This window comes from Watersipora subatra, chromosome 6 (genome assembly GCF_963576615.1).
Source record: "Watersipora subatra chromosome 6, tzWatSuba1.1, whole genome shotgun sequence".
Lineage (NCBI taxonomy): Eukaryota > Metazoa > Bryozoa > Gymnolaemata > Cheilostomatida > Watersiporidae > Watersipora > Watersipora subatra.
In genome coordinates this window covers 25,087,517-25,108,713 of record NC_088713.1, presented here as the reverse complement: position 1 = coordinate 25,108,713, position 21,197 = coordinate 25,087,517, and positions in this window count along the sequence as shown.

Sequence of the window (21,197 nt, the reverse complement as noted above, 5' to 3'; positions counted from 1 at the left end):
TCATCTCATGACAAATAGCGCTGCCAAATTACTTCTTGCACATTTTCGTGAATGCTATTTGCCTTCCAATATGTTCTAAATTTTCTGAGTAGAACTTGCATCAATTTTTCTCATTTTAATACATGTACTCATGCAAACCAAAAATTACACAAAACAAACATATGACAACCGTAAAAACAAATAAATTAAATAGGGAAAGTTCATGCATTCATATATCACAGAAAATAAAACTTGGAAAAAGCACTAGTTAAGACAATGTTTCAAGTTTTAAGGGCCGAAATGGCAGCAAACACATCAGAATTCTAATGATGACTTTTAAAAATGTTACCTTCATCAACGATGAGCTTAGCGCTTGTAGTCTGAGAACCAACTTTGCAGGTATATTCAGCAGCATCTGTCATTTCAGCGTTGTCAATGATGAGCAGGTGCTTGTCGATGTGGCTTTGATGGTCTAATTTTTCTGCAACTGGGTGCAGTCTGTATAAGTACCAGAAGATTACTGTTTGATTAAGAAGGGTACAACACAGTGTTATGGGTAAAATGAAACTGTCAACAAGATGAAAAAGGAGGAATACTCTCACATCTACTGAACATTTTTGACCATACCCAGGAATTTTCACTTTCTATTAATGAGATATTCCTAAATGTGTGTTACTATTGCTTAAATTGTAATAAATTTTGAAAACATTAGGCAGAAAAAATTTAGAGCTTTAAATTCTGAAGGAAGTCTTATGCATGCATTCTGCTTGTCAAGCACCAGATTGCATTTTTGTCTGTTTACCAGCCACGGAGTAGAAAACAACAGGCAACACTTAGCTCGAGTCGTAGTGTGCATTCATTTCACCAGTAATACCGTAAAGGTGTCATCTCAGACCTCATTTGAAACATATAAAGAACTCTATTGTCTCAAGCAAAAAACACTTCCAATTTTGAGAGTTGTGCTTTTATTCCGGAATAGCAAAATTTGATTTACTTCTGGTTTACTGAACTACCTGGTTAACCTGCAGCTGTGTTAACCAAATTAGCATTGCATGATTGAATGTGTAGAAAGTGGAACCAATATGACAATAATATTCACAATCACCTGGTATAGTTTTTGGCTCTGCAAGTAGCAACTCACGCAAACAACCAATTGCTTACAGCTTAAACATGTTTATACATAAATTTTACTTACTCTGAATGTGTCCACAGATGTACTTAACTAGGTTATGATGAATATTTTATTGTAAATCATATGACAGCAAGTAGAGCTTCACAATTTATACTAAAGACTTTATAATTTTATTCCAGGTTAGCCAACTGCCAGAGCTTACCAAAGGTTTTCTGTTAAACGATTAAAAACGAAGTTAGTTTGGTAAGCTAAAGCTGAGTTCATGCTGTTATTTTCTTATCAAAACGATGTTTTCGTTTTAGCCGTAAAAACACCTTAAAGAGGTGCAGCATTGCTTAAAGTCAACTTTAAAGAGATATATTGGTCAACCAGTATTGTTCTTTTTGAGATAAAAACCGTTAGTGAGAGGGCTGAAAGAATTTCTATAAAAACAGGCAAATCTATCCTACTTACTTGGGTGCCTTTATGGCACCAGACATCCGAGCAGCCATATATTGGCCTTTTGATGTCACCCCATCAGGTATGCTAGTCACACATACATGAGATAAAGCCATTAACAAATCATGGTTTGCACAAAGCCAGCGCTCTTGAGTATCTAAGCATAAAAAATAAAAAACAGCGAAGCAACTAATAAAATTCAAATAGACAAATTACAAATAAAGTGGATTAAACAATATAGGAGGTGGCAGGAATTGATATAGTTACTAGAACGAAGCAACCATTTCTTGCCAAACTTTTTTCCTCGTCAAGTTTTAAAGGCTGTGATGTTGGGCTGACCACACTTTTGGACAACATTTAACAGAAAACTAAAATTTGGCCAAACGACTAACCAATAAAACAAAGCTGTTCTCCAAGGCGGGCACCTGCAGACTAGCCACACGACTTCGCCCATAGCCCATTTTAGTGTATTCAGCCCATCTCACGTTTTACCATAAAACTTTTGAGCTAAATGATAAATCCTAGCCTCAGATAGTCAGTCACAGCGCTGATAAAACTGAGGGCACTACCAACTACTAAGCTGTTAAAGTAACTACGATGGATTAGATCTGGTTGGTACGAAGGTCAAGGACATATATGATTATGAACGCAAATGGAAATTAGTAGACATTAGTAAATATTAGTGGGCAGCTGTCGGCTACGTGTACTTCTAATTTACCCTTCAGCTTCTGGTCCTTTCACTTTCACATTCCGCTGTCTACTCATGGTAACTCTAGTCATACCAAGACAAAACAACCATGAGATACAACATCAAAAAACTGTGTACAAATCATTGCATTGAAAATTCCAGTTACATGAAAAATGAGCAAATGCTCCAATAGTTTTGACACATAAGCGCTGGCTAGTGGTAGCTCATTTAGCTATCATCAGAGCAAAATCGGGAGTTGTGTACTCGTCACATATGACACTTGGTTCTCAGATTGTTGCTAACGCATGTCGGTTGCATAAAAACCATGAAAGATATCAGGATTTGCTAATTTTTAAGAAAATCTACGAGTAACAGCAAGCCATAACCTTTCCTGACTACCAGACCTTACTAGCAACTTTGCAGTCATGAAGATACCAAAGTGTCACACGCGAGTCTGACACAATCTCACAAGTTCTTTGTATCACCCAATTAGATGCTGAAGCAACGCAAGTGAAATTAATAAGAATATTCTTGACAGTGAATCAATATCAGTTCCATAGGTCAAATCTCTTTAGTCAAAGCTTATAGTTGATCACTCTGAGGAGTTGTTTCCTCTTAAAAATGAACTTGCACAAAACTTTAGTGGATCTCTCAAGAAAGTATCAATATTTTTCAATCAATTGCGATTGTTTTTGCTGTTTGAGGTGATCTGACTGCCAGGATGTTTCAAGATAAAAACTGACAAAACATGATCGCAGTTAAAACGCTCAGAAGACAAATAAACGTAAAATGACGTCACTAACTGCTATCATTAATACTGACTATTGCATGCCAGTTACTTGTCTCTACTGTCGCAGTCTCTTTGTCGCTATAGACATAATAATTGCGATACTGATGAGTTTCCTTGAGTTCCATGGACTTTTGGCTGGATCCAAATGAGGTATGAGGGTAAACTCATGGCTCAAATTAAATGAAAATATCACTCTAACAATACTGATGAGTGTCCTTTAGTTCCATGGACTTTTGGCGGGATCCAGATGAGGGATGGGGGTGAACCGATGGCTCAAATTTATTGAAAATATTACCGTAGCAACACTGATGAGTTTCCTATAGTTCCATGGACTTTTGGCTGGATCCAGATGAGGTATGAGGGTGAACCCATGGCTCAAATTTATGGAAAATATTACCGTAGCCATACTGATGAGTTTCCTTCAGTTCCATGGACTTTAGGCTGGATCCAGATGAGGTATGAGGGTGAACCCATGGCTCAAATTAATTGAAAATATTACCGTAGCGATACTGATGAATTTACTATAGTTCCATGGACTTTTGGCTTGATGCAGATGAGGTATGGGGGTGAACCCATGGCTCAGATTTAATGAAAATATCACTCTAACGATACTGATGAGTTTCCTATAGTTCCATGGACATTTGTCTGGATCCAGATGAGGTATGAGGGTGAACCCATGGCTCAAATGTATTGAAAATATTACCGTAGAGATACTGATGAGTTTCCTTGAGTTCCATGGACTTTTGGCTGGATGCAGATGAGGTATGAGGGTGAACCCATGGCTAAAATTAAATCAAAATATCACTCTAACTATACTGATGAGTTTCCTATAGTTCCATGGACATTTGTCTGGATCCAGATGAGGTATGAGGGTGAATCCATGGCTCAAATGTATTGAAAATATTACCGTAACGATACTGATGAGTTTCCTTGAGTTCCATGGACTTTTGGCTAGATGCAGATGAGGTATGAGGGTGAACCCATGGCTCAAATTAAATGAAAATATCACGGTCTTGATACTGATGAGTTTCCTATAGTTCCATGGACTTTTGGCTGGATCCAGATGAGGTATGGGGGTGAACCCATGGCTCAAATTAATTGAAAATATTACCCTAGCAAAACTGATGAGTTTCCTGGAGTTCCATGGACATTTGTCCGGATCCAGATGAGGTATGAGGGTGAACCCATGGCTCAAATGTATTGAAAATATTACCGTAGCGATACTGATGAGTTTCCTTCAGTTCCATGGACTTTTGGCTGGATCCAGATGAGGTATGAGGGTGAACCCATGGCTCAAATGTATTGAAAATATTACTGTAGCGATACTGATGAGTTTCCTATAGTTCCATGGACATTTGGCTGGATCCAGATCAGGTATGGGGTGAACCCATGGCTCAAATTAATTGAAAATGATACCGTAGCGACACTGATGAGTTTTCTATAGTTCCATGGACTTTTGGCTAGATCCAGATGAGGTATGGGGGTGAACCCATGGCTCAAATTAATTGAAAATATTACCCTAGCAAAACTGATGAGTTTCCTTGAGTTCCATGGACTTTTGGCTGGATCCAGATGAGGTATACGGGTGAACCCATGGCTCAAATTAATTGAAAATATTACCCTAGCGAAACTGATGAGTTTCCTTGAGTTCCATGGACTTTTGTCTGGATCCAGATGAGGTATGAGGGTGAACCCATTACTCAAATTTATTGAAAATATTACCGTAGCGATACTGATGAGTTTCCTTGAGTTCCATCGACTTTTGGCTGGATCCAGATGAGGTATGAGGGTGAACCCATTACTCAAATTTATGGAAAATATTACCGTAGCGATACTGATGAGTTTCCTTGAGTTCTATGGACTTTTGTCTGGATCCAGATGAGGTATGGGGGTGAACCCGTGGCTCAAATTTAATGAAAATATGACCGTAGCGATACTGATGAGTTTCCTTGAGTTCCATGGACATTTGTCTGGATCCAGATGAGGTATGAGGGTGAACCCATGGCTGAAATGTATTGAAAATATTACCGTAGCGATACTGATGAGTTTCCTTGAGTTTCATGGACTTTTGGCTGGATGCAGATGAGGTATGAGGGTGAACTCATGGCTCAAATTAATTGAAAATATTACCGTAGCGATACTGATGAGTTTCCTTGAGTTCCATGGACTTTTGGCTAGATCCAAATGACGTATGAGGGTGAACCCATGGCTCAAACTTATTGAAAATATTACCGTATTGATACTGATGAGTTTCCTTGAGTTCCATGGCCTTTTGGCTGGATCCAGATGAGGTATGAGGGTGAACCCATGGCTCAAATTAAATCAAAATATCACTCTAACTATACTGATGAGTTTCCTATAGTTCCATGGACATTTGGCTTGATGCAGATGAGGTATGGGGGTGAACCCATGGCTCAAATTTATTGAAAACATTACCGTAGCGATACTGATGAGTTTCCTTCAGTTCCATGAACTTTTGGCTGGATCCAGATGAGGTATGAGGGTGAACCCATGGCTCAAATTAAATGAAAATATCACGGTAACGATACTGATGAGTTTCCTTGAGTTCTATGGACTTTTGGCTGGATCCAAGTTGAGGTATGAGGGTGAACCCATGGCTCAAATGTATTGAAAATATTACCGTAGCGATACTGATGAATTTACTATAGTTCCATGGACTTTTGGCTGAATCCAAAGGAGGTATGAGGGTGAACCCATGGCTCAAACTTATTGTAAATATTATTGTATTGATACTGATGAGTTTCCTTGAATTCCATGGACATTTGGCTGGATCCAGATCACGTATGGGGGTGAACCCATGGCTCAAATTAATTGAAAATATTACCGTAGCGATACCGATGAGTTTCCTTGAATTCCATGGACTTTTGGCTAGATCCAGATGAGGTATGGGGGTGAACCCATGGCTCAAATTAATTGAAAATATTACCCTAGCGAAACTGATGAGTTTCCTATAGTTCCATGGACTTTTGGTTGGCTGGATCCAGATAAGGTATGGGGGTGAACCCATAGCTCAAATTAATTGAAAATATTACCCTCGCGAACCTGATGAGTTTCCTTGAGTTCCATGGATTTTAGGCTGGATCCAGATGAAGTATGGGGGTGAACCCATGGCTCAAATGAATTGAAAATATTACCCTCGCGAAACTGATGAGTTTCCTTGAGTTCCATTCACTTTTGTCTTGAACCAGATGAGGTATGAGGCTGAACCCATGGCTCAAATTTATGGAAAATATTACCGTAGCGATACTGATGAGTTTCCTTGAGTTCTATGGACTTTTGGCTGGATCCAGATGTGGTATGGGGGTGAACCCGTAGCTCAAAGTTAATGAAAATATGACCGTAGCGATACTGATGAGTTTCCTTGAGTTCCATGGACATTTGTCTGGATCCAGATGATGTATGAGGGTGAACCCATGGCTCAAATGTATTGAAAATATTACCGTAGCGATACTGATGAGTTTCCTTGAGTTCCATGGACTTTTGGCTGGATGCAGATGAGGTATGAGGGTGAACCCATGGCTCAAATTAAATGAAAATATTACTCTAACAATACTGATGAGTTTTCTTGAGTTCCATGGACTTTTGGGTGAACCGATGGCTCAAATTTATTGAAAATATTACTGTAGCGATACTGATGAGTTTCCTATAGTTCCATGGACTTTTGGCTCGATCCAGATAAGGTATGAGGATGAACTCATGGCTCAAATTAAATGAAAATATCACTCTAACAATACTGATTAGTTTCCTTTAGTTCCATGGACTTTTGTCTGCATCCAGATGAGGTATGAGGGTGAACCCATGGCTCAAATTAAATGAAAATATCACTGTAACGATACTGATGAGTTTCCTATAGTTCCATTGACTCTTGGTTGGATCCAGATGAGGTATGGGGTGAACCCATGGCTCAAATTAATTGAAAATATTACGGTAGCGATACTGATGAGTTTCCTTGAGTTCCATGGACTTTTGGCTGGATCCAGATAAGGTATGAGGGTGAACCCATGGCTCAAATGTATTGAAAATATTACCGTAGCGATACTGATGAGTTTCCTTGAGTTCCATCGACTTTTGGCTGGACGCAGATGAGGTATGAGGGTGAACCCATGGCTAAAATTAAATCAAAATATCACTCTAACTATACTGATGAGTTTCCTATAGTTCCATGAACATTTGGTCTGATGCAGATGAGGTATGGGGATGAACCCATGGCTCAAATTTATTGAAAACATTACCGTAGCGATACTGATGAGTTTCCTTGAGTTCCATGGACTTTTGGCTGGATCCAGATGAGGTATGAGGGTGAACCCATGGCTCAAATCAAATGAAAATATCACGGTAACGATACTGATGAGTTTCCTTGAGTTCCATGGACTTTTGGCTGGATCCAAGTTGAGGTATGAGGGTGAACCCATGGCTCAAATTTATTGAAAATATTACCGTAGCAATACTGATGAGTTTCCTTGAGTTCCATGGACTTTTGGCTGGATGCAGATGAGGTATGGGGGTGAACCCATGGATCAAATTAAATGAAAATATCACTCTAACGATACTGATGAATTTACTATAGTTCCATGGACTTTTGGCTGGATCCAAAGGAGGTATGAGGGTGAACTCATGGCTCAAACTTATTGAAAATATTACTGTATTGATACTGATGTGTTTCCTTGAGTTCCATGGACATTTGGCTGGATCCAGATCACGTATGGGGGTGAACCCATGGCTCAAATTAATTCAAAATATTACCGTAGCGATACCGATGAGTTTCCTTGAGTTCCATGGACTTTTGGCTAGATCCAGATGAGGTATGGGGGTGAACCCATGGCTCAAATTAATTGAAAATATTACCCTAGCGAAACTGATGAGTTTCCTATAGTTCCATGGACTTTTGGTTGGCTGGATCCAGATAAGGTATGGGGGTGAACCCATGGCTCAAATTAATTGAAAATATTACCCTCGCGAAACTGATGAGTTTCCTTAAGTTCCATGGACTTTAGGCTGGATCCAGATGAAGTATGGGGGTGAACCCATGGCTCAAATTAATTGAAAATATTACCCTAGCGAAACTGATGAGTTTCCTTGAGTTCCATTCACTTTTGTCTGGAACCAGATGAGGTATGAGGGTGAACCCATGGCTCAAATTTATGGAAAATATTACCGTAGCGATACTGATGAGTTTCCTTGAGTTCTATGAACATTTGGCTGGATCCAGATGTGGTATGGGGGTGAACCCGTGGCTCAAAGTTAATGAAAATATGACCGTAGCGATACTGATGAGTTTCCTTGAGTTCCATGGACATTTGTCTGGATCCAGATGATGTATGAGGGTGAACCCATGGCTCAAATGTATTGAAAATATTACCGTAGCGATACTGATGAGTTTCCTTGAGTTCCATGGACTTTTGGCTGGATGCAGATGAGGTATGAGGGTGAACCCATGGCTCAAATTAAATGAAAATATTACTCTAACAATACTGATGAGTTTTCTTGAGTTCCATGGACTTTTGGGTGAACCGATGGCTCAAATTTATTGAAAATATTACTGTAGCGATACTGATGAGTTTCCTATAGTTCCATGGACTTTTGGCTCGATCCAGATAAGGTATGAGGATGAACTCATGGCTCAAATTAAATGAAAATATCACTCTAACAATACTGATTAGTTTCCTTTAGTTCCATGGACTTTTGTCTGCATCCAGATGAGGTATGAGGGTGAACCCATGGCTCAAATTAAATGAAAATATCACTGTAACGATACTGATGAGTTTCCTATAGTTCCATTGACTCTTGGCTGGATCCAGATGACGTATGGGGTGAACCCATGGCTCAAATTAATTGAAAATATTACGGTAGCGATACTGATGAGTTTCCTTGAGTTCCATGGACTTTTGGCTGGATCCAGATAAGGTATGAGGCTGAACCCATGGCTCAAATTTATGGAAAATATTACCGTAGCGATACTGATGAGTTTCCTTGAGTTCTATGGACTTTTGGCTGGATCCAGATGTGGTATGGGGGTGAACCCGTAGCTCAAAGTTAATGAAAATATGACCGTAGCGATACTGATGAGTTTCCTTGAGTTCCATGGACATTTGTCTGGATCCAGATGATGTATGAGGGTGAACCCATGGCTCAAATGTATTGAAAATATTACCGTAGCGATACTGATGAGTTTCCTTGAGTTCCATGGACTTTTGGCTGGATGCAGATGAGGTATGAGGGTGAACCCATGGCTCAAATTAAAAGAAAATATTACTCTAACAATACTGATGAGTTTTCTTGAGTTCCATGGACTTTTGGGTGAACCGATGGCTCAAATTTATTGAAAATATTACTGTAGCGATACTGATGAGTTTCCTATAGTTCCATGGACTTTTGGCTCGATCCAGATAAGGTATGAGGATGAACTCATGGCTCAAATTAAATGAAAATATCACTCTAACAATACTGATTAGTTTCCTTTAGTTCCATGGACTTTTGTCTGCATCCAGATGAGGTATGAGGGTGAACCCATGGCTCAAATTAAATGAAAATATCACTGTAACGATACTGATGAGTTTCCTATAGTTCCATTGACTCTTGGTTGGATCCAGATGAGGTATGGGGTGAACCCATGGCTCAAATTAATTGAAAATATTACGGTAGCGATACTGATGAGTTTCCTTGAGTTCCATGGACTTTTGGCTGGATCCAGATAAGGTATGAGGGTGAACCCATGGCTCAAATGTATTGAAAATATTACCGTAACGATACTGATGAGTTTCCTTGAGTTCCATCGACTTTTGGCTGGACGCAGATGAGGTATGAGGGTGAACCCATGGCTAAAATTAAATCAAAATATCACTCTAACTATACTGATGAGTTTCCTATAGTTCCATGAACATTTGGTCTGATGCAGATGAGGTATGGGGATGAACCCATGGCTCAAATTTATTGAAAACATTACCGTAGCGATACTGATCAGTTTCCTTGAGTTCCATGGACTTTTGGCTGGATCCAGATGAGGTATGAGGGTGAACCCATGGCTCAAATTTATTGAAAATATTACCGTAGCAATACTGATGAGTTTCCTTGAGTTCCATTCACTTTTGTCTGGAACCAGATGAGGTATGAGGGTGAACCCATGGCTCAAATTTATGGAAAATATTACCGTAGCGATACTGATGAGTTTCCTTGAGTTCTATGGACTTTTGGCTGGATCCAGATGTGGTATGGGGGTGAACCCGTGGCTCAAAGTTAATGAAAATATGACCGTAGCGATACTGATGAGTTTCCTTGAGTTCCATGGACATTTGTCTGGATCCAGATGATGTATGAGGGTGAACCCATGGCTCAAATGTATTGAAAATATTACCGTAGCGATACTGATGAGTTTCCTTGAGTTCCATAGACTTTTGGCTGGATGCAGATGAGGTATGAGGGTGAACCCATGGCTCAAATTAAATGAAAATATTACTCTAACAATACTGATGAGTTTTCTTGAGTTCCATGGACTTTTGGGTGAACCGATGGCTCAAATTTATTGAAAATATTACCGTAGCGATACTGATGAGTTTCCTATAGTTCCATGGACTTTTGGCTGGATCCAGATAAGGTATGAGGATGAACTCGTGGCTCAAATTAAATGAAAATATCACTCTAACAATACTGATTAGTTTCCTTTAGTTCCATGGACTTTTGTCTGCATCCAGATGAGGTATGAGGGTTAACCCATGGCTCAAATTAAATGAAAATATCACTGTAACGATACTGATGAGTTTCCTATAGTTCCATTGACTCTTGGCTGGATCCAGATGAGGTATGGGGTGAACCCATGGCTCAAATTAATTGAAAATATTACGGTAGCGATACTGATGAGTTTCCTTGAGTTCCATGGACATTTGGCTGGATCCAGATCACGTATGGGGGTGAACCCATGGCTCAAATTAATTCAAAATATTACCGTAGCGATACCGATGAGTTTCCTTGAGTTCCATGGACTTTTGGCTAGATCCAGATGAGGTATGGGGGTGAACCCATGGCTCAAATTAATTGAAAATATTACCCTCGCGAAACTGATGAGTTTCCTTTAGTTCCATGGACTTTAGGCTGGATCCAGATGAAGTATGGGGGTGAACCCATGGCTCAAATTAATTGAAAATATTACCCTAGCGAAACTGATGAGTTTCCTTGAGTTCCATTCACTTTTGTCTGGAACCAGATGAGGTATGAGGGTGAACCCATGGCTCAAATTTATGGAAAATATTACCGTAGCGATACTGATGAGTTTCCTTGAGTTCTATGGACTTTTGGCTGGATCCAGATGTGGTATGGGGGTGAACCCGTGGCTCAAAGTTAATGAAAATATGACCGTAGCGATACTGATGAGTTTCCTTGAGTTCCATGGACATTTGTCTGGATCCAGATGATGTATGAGGGTGAACCCATGGCTCAAATGTATTGAAAATATTACCGTAGCGATACTGATGAGTTTCCTTGAGTTCCATAGACTTTTGGCTGGATGCAGATGAGGTATGAGGGTGAACCCATGGCTCAAATTAAATGAAAATATTACTCTAACAATACTGATTAGTTTCCTTTAGTTCCATGGACTTTTGTCTGCATCCAGATGAGGTATGAGGGTTAACCCATGGCTCAAATTAAATGAAAATATCACTGTAACGATACTGATGAGTTTCCTATAGTTCCATTGACTCTTGGCTGGATCCAGATGAGGTATGGGGTGAATCCATGGCTCAAATTAATTGAAAATATTACGGTAGCGATACTGATGAGTTTTCTTGAGTTCCATGGACTTTTGGCTGGATCCAGATAAGGTATGAGGGTGAACCCATGGCTCAAATGTATTGAAAATATTACTGTAATGATACTGATGAGTTTCCTTGAGTTCCATGGACTTTTGGCTGGATCCAAAGGAGGTATGAAGTTGAACCCATGGCTCAAACTTATTGAAAATATTACTGTATTGATACTGATGAGTTTCCTTGAGTTCCATGGACATTTGGCTGGATCCAGATCACGTATGGGGGTGAACCCATGGCTCAAATTAATTGAAAATATTTCCGTAGCGATACCGATGAGTTTCCTTGATTTCCATGGACTTTTGGCTGGATCCAGATGAGGTATGGGGGTGAACCCATGGCTCAAATTAATTGAAAATATTACCCTAGCGAAACTGATAAGTTTCCTATAGTTCGATGGATTTTTGGTTGGCTGGATCCAGATAAGGTATGGGGGTGAACCCATAGCTCAAATTAATTGAAAATATTACCCTCGCGAAACTGATGAGTTTCCTTGAGTTCCATGGACTTTAGGCTGGATCCAGATGAAGTTTGGGGGTGAACCCATGGCTCAAATTAATTGAAAATATTACCCTAGCGAAACTGATGAGTTTCCTTGAGTTCCATTCACTTTTGTCTGGAACCAGATGAGGTATGAGGGTGAACCCATGGCTCAAATTTATGGAAAATATTACCGTAGCAATACTGATGAGTTTCCTTGAGTTCTATGGACTTTTGGCTGGATCCAGATGTGGTATGGGGGTGAACCCGTGGCTCAAAGTTAATGAAAATATGACCGTAGCTATACTGATGAGTTTCCTTGAGTTCCATAGACTTTTGGCTGGATGCAGATGAGGTATGAGGGTGAACCCATGGCTCAAATTGAATGAAAATATTACTCTAACAATACTGATGAGTTTTCTTGAGTTCCATGGACTTTTGTCTGCATCCAGATGAGGTATGAGGGTGAACCCATGGCTCAAATTAAATGAAAATATCACTGTAACGATACTGATGAGTTTCCTATAGTTCCATTGACTCTTGGCTGGATCCAGATGAGGTATGGGGTGAACACATGGCTCAAATTAATTGAAATTATTACAGTAGCGATACTGATGAGTTTCCTTGAGTTCCATGGACTTTTGGCTGGATCCAGATAAGGTATGAGGGTGAACCCATGGCTCAAATGTATTGAAAATATTACCGTAGCGATACTGATGAGTTTCCTTGAGTTCCATCGACTTTTGGCTGGATGCAGATGAGGTATGAGGGTGAACCCATGGCTAAAATTAAATCAAAATATCACTTTAACTATACTGATGAGTTTCCTATAGTTCCATGGACATTTGGTCTGATGCAGATGAGGTATGGGGATGAACCCATGGCTCAAATTTATTGAAAACATTACCGTAGCGATACTGATGAGTTTCCTTCAGTTCCATGGACTTTTGGCTGGATCCAGATGAGGTATGAGGGTGAACCCATGGCTCAAATTAAATGAAAATATCACGGTAACGATACTGATGAGTTTCCTTGAGTTCCATGGACTTTTGGCTGGATCCAAGTTGAGGTATGAGGGTGAACCCATGGCTCAAATTTATTGAAAATATTACCGTAGCGATACTGATGAGTTTCCTTGAGTTCCATGGACTTTTGGCTGGATGCAGATGAGGTATGGGGGTGAACCCATGGATCAAATTAAATGAAAATATCACTCTAACGATACTGATGAATTTACTATAGTTCCATGGACTTTTGGCTGGATCCAAAGGAGGTATGAGGGTGAACCCATGGCTCAAACTTATTGAAAATATTACTGTATTGATACTGATGAGTTTCCTTGAGTTCCATGGACATTTGGCTGGATCCAGTTCACGTATGGGGGTGAACCCATGGCTCAAATTAATTGAAAATATTACCGTAGCGATACCGATGAGTTTCCTTGAGTTCCATGGACTTTTGGCTGGATCCAGATGAGGTATGGGGGTGAACCCATAGCTCAAATTAATTGAAAATATTACCCTAGCGAAACTGATGAGTTTCCTTGAGTTCCATGGACTTCAGGCTAGATCCAGATGAAGTTTGGGGGTGAACCCATGGCTCAAATTAATTGAAAATATTACCCTAGCGAAACTGATGAGTTTCCTTGAGTTCCATTCACTTTTGTCTGGAACCAGATGAGGTATGAGGGTGAACCCATGGCTCAAATTTATGGAAAATATTACCGTAGCGATACTGATGAGTTTCCTTGAGTTCTATGGACTTTTGGCTGGATCCAGATGTGGTATGGGGGTGAACCCGTGGCTCAAAGTTAATGAAAATATGACCGTAGAGATACTGATGAGTTTCCTTGAGTTCCATGGACATTTGGCTGGATGCAGATGAGGTATGAGGGTGAACCCATGGCTCAAATTAAATGAAAATATTACTCTAACAATACTGATGAGTTTTCTTGAGTTCCATGGACTTTTGGGTGAACCGATGGCTCAAATTTATTGAAAATTTTACCGTAGCGATTCTAATGAGTTTCCTATAGTTCCATGGACTTTTGGCTGGATCCAGATAAGGTATGAGGATGAACTCGTGGCTCAAATTAAATGAAAATATCACTCTAACAATACTGATTAGTTTCCTTTAGTTCCATGGACTTTTGTCTGCATCCAGATGAGGTATGAGGGTGAACCCATGGCTCAAATTAAATGAAAATATCACTGTAACGATGATGAGTTTCCTATAGTTCCATTGAATCTTGGCTGGATCCAGATGAGGTATGGGGTGAACCCATGGCTCAAATTAATTGAAAATATTACGGTAGCGATACTGATGAGTTTCCTTGAGTTCCATGGACTTTTGGCTGGATCCAGATAAGGTATGAGGGTGAACCCATGGCTCAAATGTATTGAAAATATTACCGTAGCGATACTGATGAGTTTCCTTGAGTTCCATGGACTTTTGGCTGGATGCAGATGAGGTATTAGGGTGAACCCATGGCTAAAATTAAATCAAAATATTACCCTAGCGAAACTGATGAGTTTCCTTGAGTTCCATTCACTTTTGTCTGGAACCAGATGAGGTATGAGGGTGAACTAATGGCTCAAATTTATTGAAAATATTACCGTAGCGATACTGATGAGTTTCCTTGAGTTCTATGGACTTTTGGCTGGATCCAGATGAGGTATGAGGGGGAACCCATGGCTCAAATTAAATGAAAATATCACTGTAACGATACTGATGAGTTTCCTTGAGTTCCATGGACTTCTGGCTGGATCCAAGTTGAGGTATGAGGGTGAACCCATGGCTCAAAGTTAATGAAAATATGACCGTAGCGATACTGATGAGTTTCCTTGAGTTCCATGGACATTTGTCTGGATCCAGATGATGTATGAGGGTGAACCCATGGCTCAAATGTATTGAAAATGTTACCGTAGCGATACTGATGAGTTTCCTTGAATTCCATGGACATTTGGCTGGATCCAGATCACGTATGGGGGTGATTCCATGGCTCAAATTAATTGAAAATATTACCGTTGCGATACCGATGAGTTTCCTTGAGTTCCATGGACATTTGGCTGGATCCAGATGAGGTATGGGGGTGAACCCATGGCTCAAATTAATTGAAAATATTACCCTAGCGAAACTGATGAGTTTCCTATAGTTCCATGAACTTTTGGTTGGCTGGATCCAGATAAGGTATGGGGGTGAACCCATAGCTCAAATTAATTGAAAATATTACCCTCGCGAAACTGATGAGTTTCCTTGAGTTCCATGGACTTTAGGCTGGATCCAGATGAAGTATGGGGGTGAACCCATGGCTCAAATTAATTGAAAATATTACCCTCGCGAAACTGATGAGTTTCCTTGAGTTCCATTCACTTTTGTCTTGAACCATATGAGGTATGAGGCTGAACCCATGGCTCAAATTTATGGAAAATATTACCGTAGCGATACTGATGAGTTTCCTTGAGTTCTATGGACTTTTGGCTGGATCCAGATGTGGTATGGGGGTGAACCCGTAGCTCAAAGTTAATGAAAATATGACCGTAGCGATACTGATGAGTTTCCTTGAGTTCCATGGACATTTGTCTGGATCCAGATGATGTATGAGGGTGAACCCATGGCTCAAATGTATTGAAAATATTACCGTAGCGATACTGATGAGTTTCCTTGAGTTCCATGGACTTTTGGCTGGATGCAGATGAGGTATGAGGGTGAACCCATGGCTCAAATTAAATGAAAATATTACTCTAACAATACTGATGAGTTTTCTTGAGTTCCATGGACTTTTGGGTGAACCGATGGCTCAAATTTATTGAAAATATTACCGTAGCGATACTGATGAGTTTCCTATAGTTCCATGGACTTTTGGCTCGATCCAGATAAGGTATGAGGATGAACTCATGGCTCAAATTAAATGAAAATATCACTCTAACAATACTGATTAGTTTCCTTTAGTTCCATGGACTTTTGTCTGCATCCAGATGAGGTATGAGGGTGAACCCATGGCTCAAATTAAATGAAAATATCACTGTAACGATACTGATGAGTTTCCTATAGTTCCATTGACTCTTGGCTGGATCCAGATGAGGTATGGGGTGAACCCATGGCTCAAATTAATTGAAAATATTACGGTAGCGATACTGATGAGTTTCCTTGAGTTCCATGGACTTTTGGCTGGATCCAGATAAGGTATGAGGGTGAACCCATGGCTCAAATGTATTGAAAATATTACCGTAGCGATACTGATGAGTTTCCTTGAGTTCCATGGACATTTGGCTGGATGCAGATGAGGTATGAGGGTGAACCCATGGCTCAAATTAAATGAAAATATTACTCTAACAATACTGATGAGTTTTCTTGAGTTCCATGGACTTTTGGGTGAACCGATGGCTCAAATTTATTGAAAATTTTACCGTAGCGATTCTAATGAGTTTCCTATAGTTCCATGGACTTTTGGCTGGATCCAGCTAAGGTATGAGGATGAACTCGTGGCTCAAATTAAATGAAAATATCACTCTAACAATACTGATTAGTTTCCTTTAGTTCCATGGACTTTTGTCTGCATCCAGATGAGGTATGAGGGTGAACCCATGGCTCAAATTAAATGAAAATATCACTGTAACGATACTGATGAGTTTCCTATAGTTCCATTGAATCTTGGCTGGATCCAGATGAGGTATGGGGTGAACCCATGGCTCAAATTAATTGAAAATATTACGGTAGCGATACTGATGAGTTTCCTTGAGTTCCATGGACTTTTGGCTGGATCCAGATAAGGTATGAGGGTGAACCCATGGCTCAAATGTATTGAAAATATTACCGTAGCGATACTGATGAGTTTCCTTGAGTTCCATGGACTTTTGGCTGGATGCAGATGAGGTATTAGGGTGAACCCATGGCTAAAATTAAATCAAAATATTACCCTAGCGAAACTGATGAGTTTCCTTGAGTTCCATTCACTTTTGTCTGGAACCAGATGAGGTATGAGGGTGAACCCATGGCTCAAATTTATTGAAAATATTACCGTAGCGATACTGATGAGTTTCCTTGAGTTCTATGGACTTTTGGCTGGATCCAGATGAGGTATGAGGGGGAACCCATGGCTCAAATTAAATGAAAATATCACTGTAACGATACTGATGAGTTTCCTTGAGTTCCATGGACTTCTGGCTGGATCCAAGTTGAGGTATGAGGGTGAACCCATTGCTCAAAGTTAATGAAAATATCACCGTAGCGATACTGATGAGTTTCCTTGAGTTCCATGGACATTTGTCTGGATCCAGATGATGTATGAGGGTGAACCCATGGCTCAAATGTATTGAAAATGTTACCGTAGCGATACTGATGAGTTTCTTTGAATTCCATGGACATTTGGCTGGATCCAGATCACGTATGGGGGTGAACCCATGGCTCAAATTAATTGAAAATATTACCGTTGCGATACCGATGAGTTTCCTTGAGTTCCATGGACTTTTGGCTGGATCCAGATGAGGTATGGGGGTGAACCCATGGCTCAAATTAATTGAAAATATTACCCTAGCGAAACTGATGAGTTTCCTATAGTTCCATGGACTTTTGGTTGGCTGGATCCAGATAAGGTATGGGGGTGAACCCATAGCTCAAATTAATTGAAAATATTACCCTCGCGAAACTGATGAGTTTCCTTGAGTTCCATGGACTTTAGGCTGGATCCAGATGAAGTATGGGGGTGAACCCATGGCTCAAATTAATTGAAAATATTACCCTCGCGAAACTGATGAGTTTCCTTGAGTTCCATTCACTTTTGTCTTGAACCAGATGAGGTATGAGGCTGAACCCATGGCTCAAATTTATGGAAAATATTACCGTAGCGATACTGATGAGTTTCCTTGAGTTCTATGGACTTTTGGCTGTATCCAGATGTGGTTTGGGGGTGAACCCGTAGCTCAAAGTTAATGAAAATATGACCGTAGCGATACTGATGAGTTTCCTTGAGTTCCATGGACATTTGTCTTGATCCAGATGATGTATGAGGGTGAACCCATGGCTCAAATGTATTGAAAATATTACCGTAGCGATACTGATGAGTTTCCTTGAGTTCCATGGACTTTTGGCTGGATGCAGATGAGGTATGAGGGTGAACCCATGGCTCAAATTAAATGAAAATATTACTCTAACAATACTGATGAGTTTTCTTGAGTTCCATGGACTTTTGGGTGAACCGATGGCTCAAATTTATTGAAAATATTACCGTAGCGATACTGATGAGTTTCCTATAGTTCCATGGACTTTTGGCTCGATCCAGATAAGGTATGAGGATGAACTCATGGCTCAAATTAAATGAAAATATCACTCTAACAATACTGATTAGTTTCCTTTAGTTCCATGGACTTTTGTCTGCATCCAGATGAGGTATGAGGGTGAACCCATGGCTCAAATTAAATGAAAATATCACTGTAACGATACTGATGAGTTTCCTATAGTTCCATTGACTCTTGGCTGGATCCAGATGAGGTATGGGGTGAACCCATGGCTCAAATTAATTGAAAATATTACGGTAGCGATACTGATGAGTTTCCTTGAGTTCCATGGACTTTTGGCTGGATCCAGATAAGGTATGAGGGTGAACCCATGGCTCAAATGTATTGAAAATATTACCGTAGCGATACTGATGAGTTTCCTTGAGTTCCACCGACTTTTGGCTGGATGCAGATGAGGTATGAGGGTGAACCCATGGCTAATATTAAATCAAAATATCACTCTAACTATACTGATGAGTTTCCTATAGTTCCATGGACATTTGGTCTGATGCAGATGAGGTATGGGGATGAACCCATGGCTCAAATTTATTGAAAACATTACCGTAGCAATACTGATGAGTTTCCTTCAGTTCCATGGACTTTTGGCTGGATCCAGATGAGGTATGAGGGTGAACCCATGGCTCAAATTAAATGAAAATATCACGGTAACGATACTGATGAGTTTCCTTGAGTTCCATGGACTGTTGGCTGGATCCAAGTTGAGGTATGAGGGTGAACCCATGGCTCAAATTTATTGAAAATATTACCGTAGCGATACTGATGAGTTTCCTTGAGTTCCATGGACTTTTGGCTGGATGCAGATGAGGTATTAGGGTGAACCCATGGCTAAAATTAAATCAAAATATTACCCTAGCGAAACTGATGAGTTTCCTTGAGTTCCATTCACTTTTGTCTGGAACCAGATGAGGTATGAGGGTGAACCCATGGCTCAAATTTATTGAAAATATTACCGTAGCGATACTGATGAGTTTCCTTGAGTTCTATGGACTTTTGGCTGGATCCAGATGAGGTATGAGGGGGAACCCATGGCTCAAATTAAATGAAAATATCACTGTAACGATACTGATGAGTTTCCTTGAGTTCCATGGACTTCTGGCTGGATCCAAGTTGAGGTATGAGGGTGAACCCATGGCTCAAAGTTAATGAAAATATGACCGTAGCGATACTGATGAGTTTCCTTGAGTTCTATGGACTTTTGGCTGGATCCAGATGTGGTTTGGGGGTGAACCCGTAGCTCAAAGTTAATGAAAATATGACCGTAGCGATACTGATGAGTTTCCTTGAGTTCCATGGACATTTGTCTTGATCCAGATGATGTATGAGGGTGAACCCATGGCTCAAATGTATTGAAAATATTACCGTAGCGATACTGATGAGTTTCCTTGAGTTCCATGGACTTTTGGCTGGATGCAGATGAGGTATGAGGGTGAACCCATGGCTCAAATTAAATGAAAATATTACTCTAACAATACTGATGAGTTTTCTTGAGTTCCATGGACTTTTGGGTGAACCGATGGCTCAAATTTATTGAAAATATTACCGTAGCGATACTGATGAGTTTCCTATAGTTCCATGGACTTTTGGCTCGATCCAGATAAGGTATGAGGATGAACTCATGGCTCAAATTAAATGAAAATATCACTCTAACAATACTGATTAGTTTCCTTTAGTTCCATGGACTTTTGTCTGCATCCAGATGAGGTATGAGGGTGAACCCATGGCTCAAATTAAATGAAAATATCACTGTAACGATACTGATGAGTTTCCTATAGTTCCATTGACTCTTGGCTGGATCCAGATGAGGTATGGGGTGAACCCATGGCTCAAATTAATTGAAAATATTACGGTAGCGATACTGATGAGTTTCCTTGAGTTCCATGGACTTTTGGCTGGATCCAGATAAGGTATGAGGGTGAACCCATGGCTCAAATGTATTGAAAATATTACCGTAGCGATACTGATGAGTTTCCTTGAGTTCCACCGACTTTTGGCTGGATGCAGATGAGGTATGAGGGTGAACCCATGGCTAATATTAAATCAAAATATCACTCTAACTATACTGATGAGTTTCCTATAGTTCCATGGACATTTGGTCTGATGCAGATGAGGTATGGGGATGAACCCATGGCTCAAATTTATTGAAAACATTACCGTAGCAATACTGATGAGTTTCCTTCAGTTCCATGGACTTTTGGCTGGATCCAGATGAGGTATGAGGGTGAACCCATGGCTCAAATTAAATGAAAATATCACGGTAACGATACTGATGAGTTTCCTTGAGTTCCATGGACTGTTGGCTGGATCCAAGTTGAGGTATGAGGGTGAACCCATGGCTCAAATTTATTGAAAATATTACCGTAGCGATACTGATGAGTTTCCTTGAGTTCCATGGACTTTTGGCTGGATGCAGATGAGGTATTAGGGTGAACCCATGGCTAAAATTAAATCAAAATATTACCCTAGCGAAACTGATGAGTTTCCTTGAGTTCCATTCACTTTTGTCTGGAACCAGATGAGGTATGAGGGTGAACCCATGGCTCAAATTTATTGAAAATATTACCGTAGCGATACTGAT